Raw genomic sequence first — 20,638 nt, forward strand, 5'->3', positions numbered from 1 at the left:
ATGATACCTTTCCAGTTACAGAGAGCTCTAGACTTAGTTTTAGTATTTTTCTTAGTAATCTTTTAAAAATTATTTTTTTTACATTTCAAAATTACAAAGAAATATTAAGGCATTGTGATTTACATAGTGATTCAGAGCTGAATTTCAGGTGTGCAGTTCCAGCACCAGTCCCACCACCTGTGTCAGCTTCCCTCCCCCAGCGTCTCTGGCTCCCCTCCCTCTCATGCTTTCAGTGTTGTTGGCTCTGCTGTTCATACATAGACCGCACCTCTGTGCCACTGATGTGACCAAGGCCCCTGACCCTTGCCACCTCTCATCCCTCTCTTCTCACTCCCACCTGGCCTTCTTTCCTCCCCGTCCTTCTTATTTCTGTGGACTAGAGTCATGGGTTTCTTTCGTTTGATACCTTGCATCCGCTCCTTCTGTTGTTCTTCTATATACCACAGGTAAGTGAGATCATCTGATATTTATCCTTTTTTTGATTCAGTTCATTTAAAATTATGTCCTTCAGTTTCATCCAAATTGCAGTGAATTGCATGATTTCAGCATTCCTTGCAGCTGCACAGTGCTCCATCGTGTATACGTATCCCTTCATTATCCACTCATCTGTCGTCGGGCTCCTAGGTTGGTTCCATGTTCTAGTGATTGTACTGAGTTGCTTTTTAGCAAATGTTTTTGTGTCCTGGACTTAGCTACCAAGAAGTGGATTTGCTGGCCTGCGTGGCAGCTCTATTCATTTCTGAGAAAACTCCATACTGTTTTCCATAGAAATAAAACCAGACAACATCCACACAAATAGTGAATGAAAGTTTCTTTTTCACAATATCCCTACCAACACTGACTGTTCGAATTTGGGCGGGGAGGGAAAGGGATCCAGGATATGTGCCATTCTTTAATTTGCTTTTTTTTTTTTTGGGCGGGTCACACCTGGCGATGCACAGGGGTTACTCCTGGCTCTGCACTCAGGAATTACCCCTGGCCGTGCTCAGGGGACCATATGGGATGCTGGGATTTGAACCTGGGTCGGCTGCGTGCAAGGCAAACGCCCTTCCCACTGTGCTATCTCTCCAGCCCCTGTGGGGTTTTTGTTATTGTTGATCTTTGTGAGTGCTTTACATATCTTGGATATTAATCCTTTATCTGACATGCTCAGTGGTAATGTTTTCCTCCCAATCAGTAGTTTTAGTCTTTTAGTTTTACCTTGCGTTTCTTTAGCTATACAGAAATGGAATTGTCTGAAAATACATCAATAAAAGTCAATTTGTAATGACCGCCATATTATTTTAACGTAGGTAAATAAAGAAATTCAAATCATTTAATACGATATAATGACTATTTTCCTTTACATCAATCACAGTACCTCAATATAAAATGATAACAATCACAGTTCGTCAGTAAAAATGGTAAATAAAAACATTGAACTTGGGGGGTGCTTTTTCACTGAAGGTACCCACACCTTCCATGCTTAGGGCTTACTCCTGGCTCTGTGTTCAGAGGTGAGTTTTGGTGCTGCTCAGGGACCAGAGCAGGTCAAGCATCAGTTGGCTCAGGGGAGGTAAGTACCTTGGCCCTTATATGATCTCTTGGTTCCTGTAACTAATTATCTTGTCAGTAATAATTTTTTATTTCTTGTTTTTTTACCAGTTGTTGCAATTCTTACCTATCATGGCCTAGATCTGAACAATGTTTAATTGTTCTCACCACTACCTTGACAGTTTTAATTATATGTTAATGGTTGTTTAGTTTGGGAAAACTCACTCACAGAGCATCGTACAATTCCAGTTTTCTTCTAGTACTTAACATAAAAATATAATTTATAATGTGCACGTGTGTTTCCTTTGCATGTAGGTAGAATCAGTGTTTCAGAGTGTTTGTATGGTGAGGGCAAGCTTATGCAAACATACATCTCTCCACATATCTTAGATATTTTTGTCTATATTATCCATTTTATTTCTTGAGACTGTAAATTCTCTGAGTAGTTTTATGCTTGTTCTGGCTTAGAGTGATAGCCTCAAATCTTAGTCCAGTGCTTGTCAAATAGTAGACTTTGCCCCTGTTTTGGATCAGTAGGACAATCAAGGTTACCCCTGGGAGTGTGTCAGAGCCATTGTTTTCTAGGGAAGATTATAAAGAGATCAGAAGCACTGGTTTAGAGTAAATCCTTGACATCAGGTAATAATGAAATGATTTTCTTTTAACATACACGGTAGATGTGATTTAGTGTATTTTTCTAGAGCTAGCAAATTCAAACATCACTCCCTTTTAATAATAACCATGTTGATGATTCTTTTTCTAGAGCTATTTACATCTACTATTTAAAATCATCCTCATAATGATCTCATGAGATTGGTAAGCAGGGTGGGAAATTTTATTCCTGTTTTACTTTCAAGGAAATAGGCTAGGATAGGTTGACCTGCTTTAAGCATACCCAGACATAACTTGTGTTTAACCAGTTTTCTGGCCTCTGGTTTCTGACATCCTGCTTCATGAAGGAAAATGGTTTGGCACTTGAAGGACAGGCAAATCTCAGCTTTGCTGTGGTGAAGCTTTAGGGGAGAAGGCATACAGCTAGCGGGGAGTGGAAGCAGAGGACCACTCAAGCTCTCGGTGAAAATGAAAGACAGTGAAAAACACCCTCTTCCCTCCAGCAAGCCACAAGGCAAAAAAAGACATTGCAAAACTGTCATTTCCGAGTTACTTAGTAATGTTTAGATCCAGCGAATGAGAGTGATTAGGAAATGCGAACCAGTAGACAAATGTTTCTGTTGAAGTATTAGAATTGAAAAAAATAAAAACCAGTATTTGGAGTTATTATTTTTTTATTTTTTTTAAATAAAAATTTTATTTTATTAAATCACCGTGTGGAAGATTACAATGCTTTCAGGCTTAGGTCTCAGTTATACAATGCTGAAACAACCATCCCTTCACCAGTGCCCATATACCACCACCAAAAAAACCCCACACAGTACACCTCCCATCCCGCCCCCCCCACCCCCTACCTTGTAACTGATAAGTTTCATTTTACATTCTGTTTACTTTGGTTACATTCAACATTTCAACACCAACCTCACTATTGTTGTTAGGAGTACCCCACTAGATTCAAACCTACTGTGAAGACAAATAAGGTCGCGCGGCCGCAGTAGCAGCCGCGCGGTTTTGAATTTCTGTACTTTAACACAAAGTCCAGGGAGATTTCTTCCAGATATTGGATCATTGCAGGCTTGAAAACCCAATCTGTGGTCGTCTTAATATGGCAGACACCGCGCCCTTCATCCCGAGAGAGAGAGAGAGAGAGAGAGAGAGAGAGAGAGAGAGAGAGAGAGAGAGAGAGAGAAATACCTTTCCCCTCGGGCTTAGTTCTCAGGCTGGAGACATTCTGCGAGGAGTTGTTGCCCATGCCGAAAGAGGTTTTGCTGGGTCTGGGTTCACGCTTGTGCAGCTGTGGAGAGGCCGCACACGCGTGCGGCCCCCGGGATCACATCTCGGCGGTGGGAGGGGCCGGTGCCTCCCCATATTTGGAGTTTTTAGATGATTGAGCAGTTGGAGAAAGCCAAGGTTATAGGAGAATTATAGGTAATAGATATCTGTGGTTCTCTCACAGAATAGAGATCACAGTTTGGCTAAGATTATTAATGGTTTGTATAGCAGGGTTAGGAAACTGAATTTATTAATTTTTTTTTAGTTTGGATTTTGGGTCCTGTGTCCAGGACTCACTTACGGTTCTACATTCAGAGGTCACTCTTAGCAGGAACGGGGACTATATGGAGCATTGGGAAATTGACCCTGGGCCAACTGTGTGCAAGGCAAGCACCCTGCCTGCGGTCCTATCTCTCTGGTCCAGAGATCTGACTTAATCTTTCCCTTTGGGTGGCTGGGGCATACTTGGTGCCCAGCAGTTACTCCCAGTGGAGATCAGACTGGGATACTATCATGCTTAGTATGGGCACTAGCCTAGTAGGTGTCTCCCCAGCTCAGGAATTTTAATCTCAAGTTTCTATTTCTCTAGCTCTAAATTTTGTTAGGTATTAGATGGTCTTCCTACCAACGGCTTTATCTCCATGGATACTTGCTACAGCTACCATGTTCTGAATAGACACTGAGGTATGAGCACGTGAGAGTTTTACAGGGTAGCGGTTATGAATGATTTATGCTGAATCTGACCTCCTACATCAGGTATTTTCTTTCTCGGGAGCCAATGCAGCTCAGGTTCTTTTCCTCTGAGTCTTTTTCCTTCCTGAGCGCCTTGCTTCTTGCCACCCTCTTTCCTTCCATGCCTGCTTCCTGTGGCTTAGACATCTATTGAATTTTTTTTCTTGTGATATTTTTTCTTTCCTTTTTTATTCTTTAACACAGCAGGTAGGGTGTTCGAATTGCATGCGGCCAATCTGGGTTCGATTCCTCCATTCCTCTCGGAGAGCCCAGCAACCTACTGAGAGTATCCTGACCCCATTGCAGAGCCTGGCAAGCTACCCGTGGTGTATTTGATATGCCAAAAACAGTAACAACAAGTCTCACAATGGAGTCGTTACTGGTGCCCGCTCGAACAAATCTATGAACAACCGGACGACAGTGCTGCAGTGCTACAGTGCAGTGCTTTTATTCCTTAGAGTTTCTCTTACTCCTGTATTACTTTTCACAATGTCCAAAGACTTCATATACCTAGGAATCAACTAATGAAGTGGAAGACTTAGCAAACTATAACTCAAGAGATATAAGGGAGCAGTATTGGTGGGGATGTGGTGAAAAAGGAAGACCCATTCACTGCTGGGTGTTTTATCTGGTTCATCTCCTATTGGGAAGTGACATGGAAGTTTCTTTGGAAAGTAAGAATATAGCTTTCATATGATCCAAAGATTCTACTTCTTAACATCTCCCCCACTCCAATACAAAAAATTATTTGTAAAGTTATGTCCACACTTATATTTTCTTCAGCACTAAGTACAATAGCCAGGTTATGGAAGTTAACTAAATGCCCAATAACAGATAAATGGATAAAGAAATTTATATATGTGTATATATATACACACACACATATATATGTAAATGTACATGTACATATATACACAGATGCAAAGAAATATGATGTAGTGTATAAGACAAGATTAAATTTTGTGATTCACTACAACTTTGATGGAATTCAGAATATCATGTGAAACAAAATAAGCCACAGGGAGGAAAAATGTCAAATGGTCTCTCCTGTGGTTTGTAGAAGAAAAACAAAGAAAGTGACTGTATTGGACAATGATAAACCCTTCACTTTGGATTAAAAAATTGGGATTGCAAATCAGTGAGGGAGTAGTTTGGAGGAATAAAATGAACTAAAAGCAATATGAGTGATGATGTTTTTGGGAACTATGTGGGCAGTAAGGTGAATAACTATGTACGTAGAAACCATATACGTTAATAGTACTGAAACCACATTATCCAAACTATGGTAGGTTATTAAAATATTTCATAGTGTTTGGTTAAATGTGCTGAGGGTTAAGTTGATTATTGATATAACTATAACTTCTCATAACAAAGAAGTCAACATTTTTATTTTTCAATTTAAGATAACATTTGTAGATTGTAGATCCAAAAACCAAACCACAAATTGACTAAAACCTGACTTATGTGAATTGAAGTGCTACTTCTAGATACTTTTCAAAGTAATATAATAGGAAGCATCACCCTTAAAAATGTAGTCCCTTTCTCCTCTTTCACATAAATATTCACCTGCATTAAGCAAATAGCATTGAACTTAATTAAGCTGCCTGGAAAATGACTGTGATTTTATGCGGAGGTAAAAATAATTTTTCCACTCATTTTGATGATGTTACATAGGATGACAAATGAATGACTATAACATTCAATATCAGTTACTAAAAATGAAATTTTTCACTCTTTTTCCTAAAAATTTACAATAGACAAATTACACTTGATTTGAATGAGAGCTAATTATTAACTCAAAGTTGATTGCCTTAACCACAACAGAACCATTTTATTGTAGAGACATGACAGTTCCCAGGATGTGGTTTGTAGTTGGCACCACATTTTTTTTTGTAGTTTTAAGTCTATAAACTTTTAACCCTTGTCATAAAATTCTTTGATTTTTTTTTGAGTCTTAATATGATTTAAAGCTGTCAACTGAAAATTGTCTAACGTCAGCATCTAAACTGTTCTTTAGATGATATTGGTAAATAGCAAGGAAGTGGCTTTAGATGTGGTTCCAATTATTTAGTTGCTTTTATTCTTCTATTGTGGCTACAGAAATATCTTTTGGAAGTTTAAATATCCTTCCTGTATGAAATTGCAACCAGCCTCCTCTAATTTCTACTACAATGAGTAAGTTTTCATTATATTTTTTAGCATCAGTTGTCCATAATTATTTTCACATATAGAATATTTCAGAATTTTGACGTCATCATGCTTTCGCTCTACTTTCAGATATTATGTTTAGGTAGATGCTCACTTCCTGATAATTTTGAGGTATATCTTATATAATATAAAATACACCATATTTATAGTGAAAGATTAATGCATTTAGCAAATATAATGACCAATGAAATCATTATCATAAATAAGACTGAAATAAGTTCTTATACTGTCACCTCTGATCTCTAACCCACAAGTTTAGAATGGGTCAGTTTTGAGTCAGGGAAAGGTGTGGGGGTGGGTAGATTAGGTCAGAGACCGCTATGTCTTCTGTGTCCTTAGGTGCTTTGTGTTCATCAGTCCTTTATTCCAAAAGGTAGTAAGAATTATATTTATAATATTTATGTAAAGATAAATGTAATTCATTATGTTTATTACTGTTGTTTCATTTTATCTTCTAAATTGAAAAGAAATGAGAAGATTTCTGTCCATCCTTTTAAAGCATCACGGACTTTGGACACTGTTTAATGCTAAATCATGTCTGAGAACAGTCTGTAAATATGTGAGATATTTTGGGAGAGATAATAAAGTATTTAGGAAGGAAATGGAGAAAGTTGATCTTATGCTCAAAAAAAAAACTTCTGATGATCAAACAAGTATGGTGATCTAAAATTTATCTTTTTTTAAATGTAAAAAATGGAAATGTAGAGAGGGAATAATCTGTGAACAAGGAAGTTGAAAATGTTGATTAGGAGAGATGAAGAGAGGATATACTCAAAAGCTTCTTGAAATCATATCTGTGTTTTTCTTTTAATCTCTTTAAAAATATGAAATATAATAATGAAATACTATGCAGCACCAAATTTTATGTGAAAAAATTATACAATTTGACACACTATGGATGAAACCAGAGGAGATCATGCTGAGTTAAGGCAGCCAGAAGGAGAGGGACAGACACAGAATAATCTCTCATGTGAGATTTAAGGGCACACGACAAAGGCCAAAGGGGCACAGGAAGAGAACTGTTGACACAACTGAGTTTGGGCATTGGCTTACTCCTACCTCTGTACTTTGACCATTCCTAGGGGAACAGGAGTACCACGTGTGGTGGCGGGAACTGAGCCTGGCTTGGCCATATGGAAGGCATGTTCCCTCCCGACTGCACTCGCACTCTGACCCACAACTGCTTTTTTAAAAGGGGGGTGTTGTTTGAAAAACAGGGTAGTTGGAGACTGGTAGAAGGAGGTGAGTAACTGGTGAGTGGTGTGGTACTGGAATTATGTTCATGGGGAAACATCATTAAAGTATTATACATCGTAGAACCTCAATAAATAAAGTTAAAAATTGAAGTATAATGTGACACTTTAAAATATTGTATTGCATCCTGAAATTTATATGGAACAATAAATGCCCACGGATAGCAAAAATAATTATTGGGAAAAAGATGATGGGAGGCATCACCATCCCCAACCTTAAACTCTACTACAAAGCGGTAACAATTAAAACAACATGGTACTGGAACAAAGGCAGAGCTGAAGACCAATGGAACAGGGTGGAATATCCCTACACACAACCTCAAATGTACGATCATCTAATCTTTGATAAGGGAGCAAGAGATGTGAAGTGGAGCAAGGAAAGCCTCTTTAACAAATGGTGCTGGCCTGGTGAAGGGATGGGTTCTCGAACTTTGTATGGGGGAAACATGAGCACAATAATGTATAATTCATTTCAATTCTTAATGTAATTTTATTAGATCAATAAAGTCCAGATGAAAAAAAAAATGGTGCTGGCACAACTGGACAACCACATGTAAAAGAATGAGCTTAGACCTCGACCTGACATCATGTACAAAAGTCAGATCAAAATGGATTAAAGACGTCAACATCAGACCACAAACCATAAGGTACATTGAAGACAAGGTCGGCAAAACCCTCCAGGATATTGAAGATAAAGGTATCTTCAAAGATGACATGCAACTGGCCAACCAAGTGGAAACAGAGATCAACAAATGGGACTACATTAAACTAAAAAGCTTCTGCACCGCAAAAGATACAGTGACCAGAATACAAAGACTATCCACAGAATGGGAAAGGATATTTACACAATACCCATCAGAAAAGGGGTTGATATCAATGGTATATAAAGCACTGGTTGAACTCTACAAGAAGAAAACATCCAACCCCATCAAAAAATGGGGCGAAGAAATGAACAGAAAGTTTCCCACGGAAGAGATACGAATGGCCAAAAGGCACATGAAAAAGTGTTCTGCATCACTAATCATCAGAGATATGCAGAGATATCAAAACAACCACAAGATACCACCTCACACCACAGAGACTAGCACACATCCAAAAGAACAAAAGCAACCGCTGTTGGAGAGGATGTGGGGAGAAAGGGACCCTTCTACACTGCTGGTGGGAATGCTGACTAGTTCAGTCCTTTTGGAAAACAATATGGACGATTCTCAAAAAACTAGAGGTTGAGCTCCCATTTAACCCAGCAATGCCACTGCTGGGAATATATCCCAGAGGAGCAAAAAAGTATAGTCGAAATGACATCTGCACTTATATGTTCATTGCAGCACTGTTTACAATAGCCAGAATCTGGAAAAAATCCGAGTGCCCTAGAACAGATGACTGGTTGAAAAAACTCTGGTACATCTATACAATGGAATACTATGCAGCTGTTAGATAAAAGGAGGTCATGAAGTTTGCATGTAAGTGGATCAGAATGGAAAGTATCATGCTAAGTGAAATGAGTCAGAAAGAGAGAGACAGACATAGAAAGATTGCACTCATCTGTGGAATATAGAATAATAGACTAGGAGTCTAACACCCAAGAATAGTAGAAATAAGTACCAGGAGGTTGACTCCATGGCTTGGAGGCTGGTCTCTCATTCTGGGCAGCTCAGAGAAGGGAACACCAAGTAAAATGTGGTTGGAGGTCATGCGGGGGAAGGGTGATGTGGGCCGAATACAGACTAGAGACTGAACACGATGGCCGCTCAACACCTTTATTGCAAACCACAACACCTAATCAGAGAGAGAGAACGAAAGGGAATACCCTGCCATAGTGGCAGTGTGGGGTTGGGGGAGACGGGACTGGGGAGGGTGGGAGGGGTGTTGGGTTTACTGGTGGTGGAGAATGGGCACTGGTGAAGGGATGGGTTCTCGAACTTTGTATGGGGGAAACATGAGCACAAAAATGTATAAATCTGTAACTATACCCTCACGGTGATTCACTAATTAAAAATTAAAAAAATAAAAAATAAAATATTGTATTGCAGAATTATTGCCACTTAGTCTGGTTAGCATTCATTACTGTTCATAGTTACACATTTTTTTTTTTTTTGTGATGAAAACCTTAAAGATTTACTTTCTGGTAACTTCTAAGTTTGCAGTTTGCAGTACATTATTATTTTAAATCATCTTATTACATATCATACCCATGACATTTATTTTATAATTAAAAACTTGCTGATGTTACCCGTCACCCACTCTCTGTCAACCACCAGTCTTTTTTTTTAATATCTGTGAACTTTGTTTAGAGTCTATATGTGAGATTTTATGTATATACATATATATCATGTGATTTAAAAAATTTTTTTTTAAATTTTATTGAATCACCGTGAGATAGTTACAAACTTTCATGTTTGGGTTACAATCTCACAATGATCAAACAGCCATCCCTCCACCAGTGCACATTCCCTATCACCAATATCTCGGGTATACCCCGCCTTTCCCACCCTCCCCCTGCCTCTATGGCAGACAATATTCCCCACACTCACTCTCTACTTTTGGGCATTATGGCTTGCAACACAGACACTGAGACGTCATCATGTTTGGTCTATTATCTACGTTCGGCATGCATCTTCCATCCCAACTGGTTCCTCCAGCCATCATTTTCTTAGTGATCCCTTCTCTATTCCATCTGCCTTCTCCCCTCCGCTCATGAAGCAGACTTCCAGCTATGGGGTAATCCCCCTAGCCCTTGTATCTACTGTCCTTGGATGTCAGCCTCATGATCATGTCACATTTTCTTTTTCCTTTATCACTCAGTGGGCACTGAGACATTTCCAGTCTTTACTGTCTGTTTTTGAGTTAGTGCTTTTTGTGTTCTTTGGCTAAATAAATACACAGAATGGAATTCCTGGTGTGCACAGGAGTTCTACTTTTAATTTTCTGAAGAGCTTTTGCACTGTGTAACATACTGGAGACACCAGTTTATGTCTTCGCAGGCTGTGAAAGTTTTTCCTTTACTATATATCTTTGCTGGCATTCACTTTCCATGTTCTTGGTAACAGCCACTTTACCAAAGGGGTCTGATGGTATCTCATTGTGCGTGTTTCTTGGGGTGTGTATCTCAAGTGGTGCTTAGGAACCCTGGGTTTCCTCTCCTGATGACCTCAGTCAGCCAGGTCACACGTCATTGTATGGCTTGAAGATGTGTGCTGTGTGGGTCCTGAGCTTTTGGGGTCGCCAGGGGCAGCCTGGTGGTGCCAAGGACCTGGTGGTCAGACCGGAACCACTGCATGTACATGCAACACTTTGAACCCATGTGTTATCTGTCTGGCTTCTTACTGTGTTTTTATTTAAGTTCCCTAGTTACTTATGTGGCACATCTTTTCATTTACCTATTATATTTGTTAATTTTTTTTTATAATTTTATTGTGTTGTTCTTGTCTGATTTGGACATCAGCAGTTCTGATCTTGTAAAATAAATTGAAAATGTTTTTTTCTTTTTAATAAAGTTTTTAAAAAATTGGTACCATTTTTTTCCTTTGAAAGTTTAATAGATGGGCCAGAGCAGGTTGGGTGCTTGCTTTGCACACAGCTGACCTGGTTTTGATCCCTGGCAACCCATATGGTCCTTGAGACTGCCAGGAGTAATTCCTGAGTGTAGGGCCAGATGTAACACCTGAGCATTGCTGGGTATGGCCCAGAAACAAACGAAACCAAAACCAAAAGAAAGTTTAATAAAGTTCAGTAATGAAATTGACTCCAGATTTCTGTTTCTGAGGAGGTTTTTTTTTTTAGTTGATTACTCTTACTGGTAATAAGTCAGTTCATATTGTAATTTATTCTGTAAAGCTTTATGTTGATAAAAACATGTTCATACATAATTTCTATGGTCCTATTTTTCTGGTATTGGCTGTAATATTTTCTCTTCCATTTATGGTTTTATTTACTTGAATCCTCACTAAATGCACATGGGAGTGCTTTTGTTTTCCCCGATGATGTAGCCAAAATTTGCTGATTTTTTCCCTGTCTTTTAAAGGAGCCAACTATTTTCTGTTTCTTTTTATTTTCTTACTTGAAGCACTGTGAGTTTATAATATGTCAGTGATAGTGTTTTACTCGAAGTGTTTTGACCCCACACCTCCAGCAGTGTTCTGTTCTGCGTTGTTGTTATTAGTGATTCGTTGTTTACTGTTAGACCTTGGTTATCAGTCCTTTCTTTAATCTGTGTGATGTGTGAATCATTTCTAGTCAATAGGATGTCTTTTTTTTTTTCTTTTTGGTCACACCCAGCGATGATGCACAGGGGTTACTCCTGGCTCTGCACTCAGGAATTACTCCTGGTGGTGCTTGGGGGACTATATGGGATGCCGGGGATCGAATCTGGGTTGGGTGCGTGCAAGGCAAAGCCGCTGTACTGTCACTCCAGCCTCTCAATAGGATGTCTTTTTTTTTTTTTTTTTTTAATTTATTTATTTTTAATTAGAGAATCACCGTGAGGGTACAGTTACAGATTTATACACTTCTGTGCTCACACTTCCCTCATACAAAGTTTGGGAACCCATCCCTTCACCAGTGCCCATTCTCCACCACCCGTAAACCCAGTGTCCCTCCCACCCTCCCCAATCCCATCTCCCCCCCACCCCACCCTGCCACTGTGGCAAGGCATTCCCTTCTGCTTTCTCTCTCTAATTAGCTGTTGTGGTTTGCAACAAAGGTGTTGAGTGGCCGCTGTGCTCAGTCTCTAGCCCTCATTCAGCCCGCAACTCCCTTCCCCCACATGGCCTTCGACTGCAATGTAGTTGATGATCGCTTCTCTGAGTTGACCTTTCCCCGGAACGTGAGGCCAGCCTCGAAGCCATGGAGTCAACCTCCTGGTACTTATTTCTACAGTTCTTGGGTGTTAGTCTCCCACTCTGTTATTCTATATACCATAGATGAGTGCAATCTTTCTATGTCTGTCTCTCTCTTTCTGACTCATTTCACTCAGCATGAAACTTTTCATGCCCATCCACTTAACTACAAAATTCTTGACCTCCTTTTTTCTAACAGCTGCATAGTATTCCATTGTATAGATGTACCAAAGTTTCCTCAACCAGTCATCCGTTCTGGGGCATTCGGGTTTTTTCCAGATTCTGGCTATTGTAAACAGTGCTGCGATGAACATACATGTGCAGATGTTGTTTCGATTGTACTTTTTTGATTCTCTGGGATATATTCCCAGCAGTGGTATTGCTGGGTCAAATGGGAATTCAATATCTAATTTTTTGAGAGTCGTCCAAATTGTTTTCCAGAAGGGCTGAACCAGTCGGCATTCCCACCAGCAGTGAAGAAGGGTCCCTTTCTCCCCACATCCTCTCCAACAGCGGTTGCTTTTGTTCTTTTGGATGTGTGCTAGTCTCTGTGGTGTGAGGTGGTATCTCATGGTTGTTTTGATCTGCATCTCTCTGATGATTAGTGATGTAGAGCACTTTTTCATGTGCCTTTTGGCCATTCGTATTTCTTCCTTGGTAAAGTTTCTGTTCATTTCTTTGCCCCATTTTTTGATGGGGTTGGATGTTTTCTTCTTGTAGAGCTCAACCAGTGCTTTATATACCATTGATATCAACCCCTTATCTGATGGGTATTGTGTAAATATCCTTTCCCATTCTGTGGATAGTCTTTGTACTCTGGTCACTGTATCTCTTGCGGTGCAGAAGCTTTTTAGTTTAATGTAGTCCCATTTGTTGATCTCTGTTTTTACTAGATTGCTTAGTTCCGTGTCACCTTTGAAGATACCCTTATCTTCAATATCGTGGAGGGTTTCGCCGACCTTGTCTTCAATGTACCTTATGGTTTGTGGTCTAATGTTGAGGTCTTTAATCCATTTTGATCTGACTTTTGTGCATGGTGTCAGGTCAAGGTCTAAACCCATTTTTTTGCATGTGGTTGTCCAGTTGTGCCAGCACCATTTGTTAAAGAGGCTTTCCTTGCTCCACTTCACTTCTTTTGCTCCCTTATCAAAGATTAGATGGTCATACATTTGGGGTTGTGTGTAGGGATATTCCACCCTGTTCCATTGGTCTACGGCTCTGCCTTTGTTCCAGTACCATGCTGTTTTAATTGTTACTGCTTTGTAGTAAAGTTTGAGGTTGGGGATGGTGATGCCTCCCATCATCTTTTTCCCAAGAATTGTTTTAGCTATCCTTGGACGTTTGTTATTCCATATGAATTTTAGGATTGCTTGATCCATTTCTTTGAAGAATGTCATGGGTATATTTATAGGGATCGCATTGAATCTGTATAATGCTTTAGGGAGTATTGCCATTTTGACAACATTGATTCTCCCTATCCACGAGCAGGGTATATGTTTCCATTTCCTCATGTCCTCTTTGATTTCATGGAGTAGCGTTATGTAGTTTTCTTTGTAAAGGTCTTTTACTTCCTTGGTTAAGCTGATTCCGAGGTACCTGATTTTCTGGGGCACGATTGTGAATGGGATTGCTTTTTTCATGTCCCTTTCCTCTGCCTCATTGTTTGCATATATGAAGGCCATGGATTTTTGGGTATTGATTTTGTAGCCTGCAACTTTACTGTATAAGTCTATTGTTTCTAAGAGTTTCTTAGTAGAGGTTTTAGGCTTCTCTAGATATAGTATCATGTCGTCTGCAAATAGTGAGAGTTTGATTTCTTCCCTTCCTATCTGGATGCCCTTAATCTCTTTTTCTTGTCTAATAGCTATCGCAAGTACTTCCAGTACTATATTGAAGAGCAGTGGTGAGAGTGGGCATCCTTGTCTTGTGCCTGATCTCAGAGGAAAGGCCCTTAGTTTTTCCCCGTTGAGGATAATGCTTGCCGTAGGCTTGTGATAGATGGCTTCGACTATCTTGAGGAAAGTTCCTCCAAACCCCATTTTGGCGAGGGTTTTCATCATGAAAGGATGTTGGATCTTGTCAAATGCTTTCTCTGCATCTATTGATATGATCATATGGTTTTTATCTTTACTTTTGTTGATATGCTGGATTATGTTGATTGATTTCCGAATGTTAAACCATCCTTGCATCCCTGGGATGAATCCCACTTGGTCGTGATGTATGATCTTTTTGATGAGTTGTTGGATCCTATTTGCTAGTATTTTGTTGAGGATCTTCGCATCGGTGTTCATCAGGGAAATTGGTCTGTAATTTTCTTTCTTAGTGGTGTCTTTGTTTGCTTTGGGTATTAGGGAGATATGTGCTTCATAGAAACTGTTTGGGAGAGTTCCTGTTTTTTCAATTTCCTGGAAAAGTTTGAGGAAAACAGGCAATAGGTCTTCTTTAAATGTTTGGAAGAATTCGCCAGTGAAACCATCTGGGCCTGGGCTTTTGTTTTTGGGGAGGTTTTTGATTACCGTTTCAATTTCCTTAACATTGATGGGTCTATTCAGGTATTCCAGGTCTTCTTTCTTCAGTCTTGGGAGATTGTAGGAATCAAGGAATCCATCCATTTCTTTTAGGTTCTCCTTTTTTGTGGCGTAAAGACTTTCAAAGTAGTCTCTAATGATCTTTTGAATCTCACTGGTTTCTGTTATGATGTCCCCCTTTTCATTTCTGATTCGATTTATTAGAGTTTTCTCTCTTTCTTTCTTTGTGAGACTTGCTAGCGGTTTATCAATCTTATTTATTTTCTCAAAGAACCAACTCTTTGTTTCATTGATCTTTCGGATTGTTTTTTTGGTTTCGATGTCATTAATTTCTGCTCTAATTTTTATTATTTCTTTCCTTCGGTCTGGTTTGGGGTCCTTTTTCTGGTCCTTTTCTAGGGTCTTGAGTTGTAAAGTCAAGCTATCTATGTGGGTCCTTTCTTCCTTCCTGAGGAATGCTTGGAGAGCTATAAATTTTCCCCTTAACACGGCTTTAGCTGCGTCCCATAGGTTTTGGTAGCTCGTGTCTTCATTCTCATTTGTTTCTAAGTATCTTTTGATTTCTTCCTTGATTTCCTTCTTGACCCACTCATTGTTCAACATGGAATTGTTTAATTTCCAGGTGTTTGATTTGATTTTCCGTATTTGTGGGTGGTTAGCTTCTATCTTCAGCGCATCGTGGTCTGAAAAGATGGTTGATACAATTTCTATTTTTCCGATTCGATTGAGGTATGTTCTGGGGCCCAGTACATGGTCTATTTTTGAAAATGTTCCATGTGCACTGGAAAAGAATGTGTATTCTTTCTTTTTGGGGTGTAAGGCCCTGTATAGGTCTATTAGGCCTCTCTCTTCAATTTCTTCATTCAGGGTCAGTGTTTCCTTGTTGAGTTTTGTTCTTGTGGATCTATCTAGAGGTGATAAGGCCGTATTGAAGTCTCCGACTACAATTGTGCTGTTAGTGATGTCCTCTTTGAAGTCTGTTAGGAGTCGTTTTAAATATTTAGCCGGTCGTTCGTTAGGAGCATATACGTTTAAGAGTGTGATTTCTTCCTGTTGTACATATCCCTTGATAAGCAGAAAATGACCTTCGCTGTCCCTTTTGATCTTTTTCATCCTGAAATCTATGTTGTCGGATACCAGGATGGCCACTCCAGCTTTTTTAAGGGGGTTGTTTGCTTGGAGGATTGTTTTCCATCCTTTGACTTTGAGTCTATGTTTACTCTGTTTGTTCAGGTGTGTTTCTTGCAGGCAACAGAATGTTGGGTTTAATTTCCGGATCCATTTAGCTAAAAAATATGGAACGCTTCACGAATTTGCGTGTCATCCTTGCGCAGGGGCCATGCTAATCTTCTCTGTATCGTTCCAATTTTAGTATATGTGCTGCCGAAGCGAGCACTCAATAGGATGTCTTTTTAAGTGGCAGTTTTTTTTCTTTTAACAGTAAAGAAGATTTTAGTTGATGTAATCCTATTTTTCTTTTTATCTTTACTTTTGATTTTCTTGCCAGTAACTGAAGAGAACACTAGTTGTATAGACTGTTTTCTCTGTGTTCCTTCAACACAGCTGCTCTAGGCTGGGGAGAGCTGAGATGGGGTGATCCCTGTGCTGCCTGCAGAAGGCCTGGCTTGGATGGCCACCGCTCTGCAGCTTCCCAGCACTGCCAGGTGTGAACCCCAAATAAAATGCTATGGCTTACATTTTCTGGTCTCTTTTGGGGGTGCACACAGCAGTGCTGGAGGTCAGTCCTGATGCAGTGCTTGTGGGGCCACACTTGGGCATCAGACCACTGCCGGGGCCTGCCCCGGCCCGGTGAAGAGCAGGCGCTCTCTGAGCAGCGTCTCCAGTCAGCTGTCTCTGACCCCTTTCGCATCAGGTGTGTGTGGTGTGGGACAGTGACACGGTTTCATTACTTGCATGTGGCTGGTTTTCTCTCCAGAGAAATGATACTAGGCATTTGTTCCCTTCCCCCCTCTCCCCTCCCATCTCTCCGTAATCTCCAGGGCTTCCGGCTCTGCATGCAGGATTCCTTCTGGCTGGCCAAGGGGCCATAGGAAGTATGAATCTTTCACAGCCTTCCAAAATCCGATTAGTTGGGATTGGATTATTTTTGATGCAGTTCTAGATTAGATATTTTATTTCTTTACTTCTAGTTAATTATTTGCATGTCAAATGTAAAAGATTTTTGCGTGTTAATTTTGTAGCCTGCTGCTTCAATGTATTTGTATTTTCCTACTAGTATTTTAGTGGTGTTTATAGGCTATTTATATGCAAATTATAATGCCAGTCTCAAATACTGATAGTTTCAGTTCTTTTCCAAGTTGGACCTCTTTCTACTTCTTTTCCTTTCCTCATTGCTGTGACTAAAACCTTCAATTCTAAATTGAATATTGCTGGTGTAGAGAAAACACTTTGCTTGTGTCTTATCTTGAAGCAAAATCTCTGCTTTTCATCATTGGGTATAATGTTGACAGTGAGTTTGTCATATATGTCTTATAACATGCTGGATTATGTGCCTTCTAACCCTATTTTGCTTAATGATTTTATCATAAAATTTCAAAAAATATTTTAAAACCATTTTTATTGAATACTGGAATTTACAATACTTTTCACGAATACATCATTCTAGTACTACACCCATCACCAGAGAGCCTCCTTCCCTTTCGCAGTGTCACAGGACCCTCCCAACCCCCTGCCCCCATGTAAGCTCAGTTTAGTGGACAAAATCTTCTTATGACTTCGACACTTGTTCCTTTACTGTGTTTCTTTGTTATCCTACATATGGGAGATCTCCCTCCCTCCTCTCTCCCTCTCCCTTCTTTCTCTCTTTCTCTTCTTCCCTACTCTCTCTCCCTCCCTCCTCTCTCCCTCTCTCCTCTCTCCCTCTCCCTCCTTCCCCTCTCTCTCCCTCCCTCCTCTCTCCCTCCCTCCTCTCTCTTCCTCCCTTCTCTCTCCCTCCTCTCTCTCCCTTCAGCCTCTCTCTCCCCCTCCTCCCTCACTCCCCTCACTCCCCTCCTCTCTCCCTCCCTATTCTCTCTCCCTCCTCTCTCTTTCCTTCCTTTCTCTCTCCCTCCCTCCTCCCTCTCCCTCCCTCCCTCTCCTCTTTCCCTCCCTCCTCTCTCTTCCTCCCTCTCTCTCTCCCTCTCCCTCCCTCCTCTCTCCTCTCTCCCTCCCTCCCTCCCTTTCCTCTTTCCCTCCCTCCTCTCTCTTCCTCCCTCTCTCACTCCCTCTCCCTCCCTCCTCTCTCCTCTCCTCCCTCCTCTCTCCCTCCCTTCTCTCTCTCTCCCTCCTCTCTCTTCTTCCTCTCTCTCCCTCCCTCCTCTCTCTCTCTCTCTCTCTCTCTCGTCTTGCAGCAGTGGTGACATCTAATAATGTATAAATTATTATATAAATATAATATATAGATGAATATGGCTAATCTCTAGAAGTTCTATGAAATTTCAACTAAAATTTTTTCAAAAACCAACTCTTTTATGAGCTATATAAATTTTAAGAATATTATGGATAATTCTGTACTAATACATTTTAGAGTTTACATAAATCAAATTCTACAAATGTAAAATGTATTAAGTGAAGAGAATTTAAAGGAAAAATTTAAATAGACTTATAAAAGTACAAATTGTATTGGATTTTTTTAAGGGGGTCTCACAGGCAGTGCTCAGGGGGTCCAGGAACACTGTGGCAGAGATGGAGGGCCTTCAGGATCCTTTCTGGTGATTGTTGGGGCCCCTAGGGGATGCCCAGTGATACTTGAGCTATTGAGTAACAAAATTTGAGCTCACATCCCAGTGCTTCTGTTTGCTGAATGGTCTTCCTGGTCCCTACAGTTTGAATCTTTTCAAAAGTGTTCTCTGCACCTATCTATGTTTAGATATTAATATCTTATGCAATTATAATTTGTTTTATTATAATCTCTGATTTTCTCTGTAGAATGTTCTAGCTGAGCTTGGAGAAATGTCACTGTGAAGTTCTTTTTTTGAAGACCCTTCTATACTGCTGCCCTGAGTCAGTATGAGCCTTCTTAGTTACTTGTGACCAGCTCTCTATACTGGTCTGAAGTGTCTATTGTAATCAACATTTTTCCTCAAGGCCTCTTACTGCTTATTAGCTTAAGTCACAGACACACAGGCCTTTAATAGTTATCTAATATTAAGATCAGAAATTAAAATAAATAAAGTTTAAAGTAACTTCTTAAAGTAATCATGTTTTTCAATATTGACTTATTAATGGCACCTCTTTATCTACCATAACTCATGGACTGATCCTATATTTGTCTTATTGGCAAAAATTTTAATGGTGTCTTTGTAGCTAAAGAATAATTAAGCGGCACTGTTTACAATAGCCAGAATCTGGAAAAAACCCGAGTGCCCTAGAACAGATGACTGGTTGAAGAAACTCTGGTACATCTATACAATGGAATACTATGCAGCTGTTAGAAAAAATGAGGTCATGACGTTTGCATATAAGTGGATCAACATGGAAAGTATCATGCTAAGTGAAATGAGTCAGAAAGAGAGAGACAGACATAGAAATTGCACTCATCTGTGGAATATAGAATAATAGACTATAAGAATAACGTCCAAGAATAGTAGAAATAAGTACCAGGAGATTGTCTCCATGGCTTGGAGGCTGGTCTCTCATTCTGGGCAACTCAGGCAAGGGACCACCAAGTAAAATGTGGTTGGAGGTCATGTGGGGGAAGGGTGATGTGGGCCGAATACAGAATAGAAACTGAACACAATGGCCACTCAACACCTTTATTGCAAACCACAACACCTAATCAGAGAGAGAGAACGAAAGGGAATTCCCTGCCATAGTGGCAGGGTGGGGTGGGGGGAGACGGGACTGGGGAGGGGGAGAGGGATGTAGGGTTTACTGGTGGTGGAGAATGGGCACTGGTGAAGGGATGTGTTATCGAACTTTGTATGGGGGAAACATGAGCACAAAGATGTATGGATCTGTAACTGTACCCTCACGATGACTCTCTAATTAAAAATAAACTAAAAAAAATAAAAACGATAAATAAATTTAAAAAAATCCACACTAAATATATCAAAGACCTTAATACTAGTGTGCCTACTAACCAAATCCCCTTTGAAAACATTCATGCTTATCCCCAGTGGAAATGAATGACTTCTAATAAAATCCAACAAACATTTATGTGCAAAAAAAAAAAAGAATAAGCTAATAACATCAAGCATTGTGACTGAGATTTTATTTCTAGGTAAGTTAATTTTTCATAGAGTATGTATAAGGCAAAATGGTGAGTAGTCAAGATATTACAGCCCAATAGCATGTAACAATAAAATGTTAATTAGTAGAAGTTCTTCATAATTTTGATTTGATTTCTCTATGACAAAGAATTAAAAAGAAACTTTTGCAACAATTTTCACAGAAAATATAAAATGCGTTATATTGCTTTTTAGTTACAGCAAATAACTAAATGCCATATGATAAATATTTCACTTTAAATGTTATTATTGTGAGCTATGTACTTTTTGCCTTTTAATAGTTCACTTTAGAGGGTAATAAATTAGTTAAATCTGCACCCATCTATCCATCTATACCTGTTCCTCAGCTTTTATGTCGCAGCATACAAAAAAATGGTAAATAAGCTCGCTCTTCTCCTCTCCCATGGAATTTATATTTACAGTTATATACAATGAAC

General features: G+C 39.7%; 1 protein-coding gene and 1 non-coding gene across 2 annotated transcripts in view; one reads left to right on the forward strand and one right to left on the reverse strand.

The window, feature by feature from the left end:
- SUGCT (succinyl-CoA:glutarate-CoA transferase) overlaps nucleotides 1-20,638 on the forward strand; it is a 977,794-nt gene that overhangs the window by 101,290 nt on the left and 855,866 nt on the right. The window lies entirely within an intron of this gene.
- On the reverse strand, nucleotides 16,263-16,369 carry LOC129401230 (U6 spliceosomal RNA). The gene has a single exon (XR_008628162.1). It is a non-coding gene; the product is annotated as a U6 spliceosomal RNA (small nuclear RNA).

The sequence above is a fragment of the Sorex araneus genome, chromosome 1, assembly GCF_027595985.1.
Source record: "Sorex araneus isolate mSorAra2 chromosome 1, mSorAra2.pri, whole genome shotgun sequence".
In the NCBI taxonomy this organism is placed as follows: Eukaryota; Metazoa; Chordata; class Mammalia; order Eulipotyphla; family Soricidae; genus Sorex; species Sorex araneus.